Consider the following 4,017-nt stretch of genomic DNA (forward strand, 5'->3'; position numbering starts at 1 on the left):
ACTGAAGTGATTTGGAGGTTACAGGTAACTGAAGTGACATTTTTGCAAGTACATGAGGATTGAAAGAGCACACCAGATGTAGCAGGATGGGAGCTCAAGACACAGGTGATCAGAAAAAGGAGCACAGCAATGTGGCTTTAACACAGGAATAGGTAAAGGCAAAGGAAAAATTTGGGAGTTTAGAGTGTGATATTATTGGAAGCTGCAGATTAGTCACCTTTCATGTTGGGGAGGAGTTATTTATAGCTCTTTGTTTTCCACATGGTTTGCTGTGGGACTTTGACAGAAAACACATGGTTTTCTATGTTTGGCAATATGGGGAAGAGGATAGACTGGGCTTAAGAGCCAGGCAAGGCTTCAGAGCTCTTATTTTGCCAATGCAGTTAGTTTTTCAGCTGTGGCTCTTTGAAAATCTTCCATTGAGTATCTTTAGTAATTTGTGATAGGGTAAAATAAAATGTTTTAATTTTGGGTAGAATATTCTTTGGCACCAAATGGCCATGAAATTAATTCAGTTACGCATGGAACATTTACTTTGGATTTAGTTCCTCAGGATTAATTTGACATTTGTCAGATTATCACCAGGAAATCAGGATGACCCAAGTACAGACTCCTCACCAAGTCTCTAAAATTCAAACTTGTGTTTATCAACTGTTTAATGCTCTCCATTCCTGAGGGACCAAGAGGATAAGCAGATGGTCTGCAAAGCAAAACTAATATTTGAGGCTTGATGCAAGATATTCATTTTGGCTAAGAGGCATGTACAATCTTGCCTGCTGTTTATTTCCATCACTCAACAAATGGGCTGCAAAATAGCTGTTCCTGGTCATCATGTGCCTATCCTAGGATGGGCTTTGTTATGCAATTGAACCTGCTGTAGAACAATAAAGGAACAGTCATTATTTGGGTAATACAGAGCAAAATGGTTGTTTGACAGGTCTTTCAACTACAGAGGTTAGGGCTGTTTCTGCTGCAGGATGGACACAAGTTCAAATTAGGATAGGTGAGACAGAGACTCATTATCTGAAAAGGCTTTTTCCCTGAGAGATTATTTAAGCACAAAATCTTCAAGTCCCTCACATCCGTCATGAAGGAGCTGCTTCTTCAAAGCCTGCTAAAAGGGGGCTGGCCCTGCTAACAGGCGAGGAGATGGTCTCAATGCACTAATGGTTCTTTCCATCCAAATTTCCTGTGTGTGTCACAGCTGCTGGTCTGTGCAGCTGTCTCTGGTTTGTGTGTTTTTTTGTCTACTCCATCTCATGTTTATAAATGGCTTATCATTTTATGCTGCAGATGAGGGAGATGAACAGTAAGAAATACTACTCTGATTTCTGATCACAAAACGCCCGACAAATAAATATCTCTCCTGTTTGTTTGGAATAGTAAATACCAACACATTCTTACTCAGACAGACTTTTACCCTTGGGCTTTAGATTTTCCTTTGTTTTCTTTTTGCTCTCCAGGCACATATGGTCAGGGATTTATCCCCTGCCAAAGGCTTTAGAAGGCCTCACTCCTTGTGAACTCCAGTGAGCGTCACTCTTCCCTCTGTAGTGATGATTTACAGGAAATGCATAAAAGGGTACAATCAGTTTCCATATTTATTCAAAGGCTCCAAAAAATTTCAAGGCAGATGTGGAGCAGTAAGGCCTTTTAGGGATGGAGCATTATGGAAGCTGCACCAGCCTCTGGGTACAATGAATATATCCCCCTGGGGCATGGTGGGAGGCACTGGTTTTAGTCATGGCAGACTGAAGCAGGTGCTATCACCCTCTGATTCCTTCAGCTTTCTCTCATTTCATTCAGCAGTTCTCAGTCAAATTCACTTCTCGTCACATACAGGATGAGATAACGGCTTGAGACAAAAAGAAATGACTGATGAAAAGCCCATCCCAACCACTCCAGCGCTCACACACTGTGGCAGGTAGTAGATTTGCACTGGTTTGTAAGAGCATTGCTCCATAATTTTCCATCCTCATGCTGCCCACCCATCTTGTGTTCATGTCATCCTCTTTTTCCCTTTTCATTCTTTGGGCAGATAGACCTCAGTTGCTGAGTGTTGCTTCAGTGTAAAATAACACATGGTGCTTGTGGTGTGGGAAGGAAGCTGGCTGTGAGAGATAAAGGTTGAGGTTTAGAGCAGACCGACTGTTACACTCCTGGGGCTTTGCTGCTCTTTGTATAACCTTGGTGTGGCTGGGTGATACAAATCAGCACTACCTTTTTTGATAAAATCCATCTACCAGAGGCAAGCAGCAGCCATACCTCCACAGCTTTTTTGTAATTCCAAAGTGGATGGGTCAAAGGTTAGTTTTCCATTATATTATTGAAAAAGAGACCAACCAAGTTCGGTTGGGGCTCAGAGACTTATGAAAGAAACTGAAGGAAAAAAAAACCAAACACATCAGAGGACCTGCAAGAAACAAAAGCCTTGGGGGAAATTCCAAGATTGCTAAAGAAAAAGTCACTGTGAATGTTTGTGCAAAACCATCATCTTCTCCTTCCGTCCCGTGAAGACTAGTGCAACTCACTTTGAAAGAGAAAGAATCAAGAGAACAAGCAGAACTTCACCCAGCTGCCCCAGTCTGCAAAGCCCCACTGCTTTACTTCACCCAAACCAGCAGGGAGGCAGAAATGCAAAATCATGCCATTTGTGACCTGCAGAAACAAAGCCTAATGTTTGCATGGGTGTGGAGACATAAAGTCAAACTTATCACCAACTGTAAAAAATGCCGAGTAGAAATGTGCTGGTTGCTTTAGTTTTTAGTTAGTTAGTTAGTTAGTTAGTTAGTTAGTTAGTTAGTTAGTTAGTTATCCCTTCTCCTTCATGCAAGACTTCATTATTTTTTCTTCCCAGGAAATGCAAATCCTAAATGAAGGCCAGCTTCATTGCACATAATTGTAGAGACTGAGGCTGATAGTTTCAAAGGCTAGAGTTCTGGAAGATGCTGCACCAAAATCAATCTTTAACTCTTTAGTGGAAACCACTAATTGAAATTAAGACAGCAAGCACTGAAAAAACAGAAAAGATCTGAGTTAATCTCCTCAAAGCGGCCCTTAACCCATCTTAAAGGAAAATTCCTGATCTTCTGCAGTGTTAAGTGGTAAGGAAAGTTCTTACATTCCAGAGGGCTATGGAGTAAGCAAGTGTAGATTTATCAGGCAGGCCTATGGCAGCTGCAGTCCCTTACTTTTGTATGTCCAGAGCAGAACAAACATTGTTCAACCATTCTGCCATCTGATTCAGACTCAAGCTGCCTGCTCAAAGGGAAAAAAGTACTGTGAGCACAAGCACAATGTTAAACAAGGCTAAAACTGCTAAAACATTTCACAAAGAAGGGAAACAAGAATCTGCTCTTTCTCAGAGGTCAGCTCTACCCTGAACATAGCTCTGGCTCCGTCACTGACATAATCCTGACATAAGGAAGCTATTCCCTCTAAGAAAATTTGGTGGAACCAGAATGGAATTGGCATGTAGAAACCCTCTGTCATTTAAAAATACATAATTTGCGTATTTCAGATACTGATTTTATTCAAGCAAATCTAAAGTGTTTGCTTTAAGCAAGAGTAAAGCTGAACGATGGTTTTCTCCCTTAAGCTCTGATTACATCAAGAAAAGCTGAAAGTATTTTACCGCACTGGTTTAACTTCAGAAGTATTACTGATCCTATAAAATACTTTATAGATCACACACAACTCTGAAGAGGACTGGGATATTTATTGGCAAAATATCTAGCAGTCTAAGTGCTCCAGCAACTGCAGTTGAAATCAGGAAAGCTCAGGGCCTATAAAAGGCAAATCTTAAGTGTGAAAGAGAAGAACATTCTGTTTCCCTTTCACACTGTAAAAACTATAAACAGAGTTCAGAGTTTGAATTCAACAAAATTATGCTTCAATTAATGCAATAAAAATATGTTTTGACCTAATGTAGAATTAAGAAACTTATGGACTGAAATATATGTTAGTCTGAAAGTGAGGAAACTGTGTTTTGCTCTTTCAGCCTTCCTTTCATTCTTC

The 4,017-nt window shown here is 40.5% G+C and overlaps 1 long non-coding RNA gene across 1 annotated transcript; it reads right to left on the minus strand.

The window, feature by feature from the left end:
• Positions 1–351: 351 nt before the first annotated feature.
• Positions 352–1,508, minus strand: LOC133207089 (uncharacterized). The gene is made up of 2 exons (XR_009723945.1): positions 1,405–1,508; positions 352–874 (listed from the first exon to the last, which is right to left on the minus strand). It is a non-coding gene; the product is annotated as an uncharacterized LOC133207089 (long non-coding RNA).
• Between the last annotated feature and the right edge of the window lie 2,509 nt (positions 1,509–4,017).

This window comes from Neopsephotus bourkii, unplaced genomic scaffold (genome assembly GCF_033783945.1).
Source record: "Neopsephotus bourkii isolate Nb327-2 ecotype Australia unplaced genomic scaffold, CSIRO-AGI_Nbou_v1 NB_1825, whole genome shotgun sequence".
In the NCBI taxonomy this organism is placed as follows: domain Eukaryota; kingdom Metazoa; phylum Chordata; class Aves; order Psittaciformes; family Psittacidae; genus Neopsephotus; species Neopsephotus bourkii.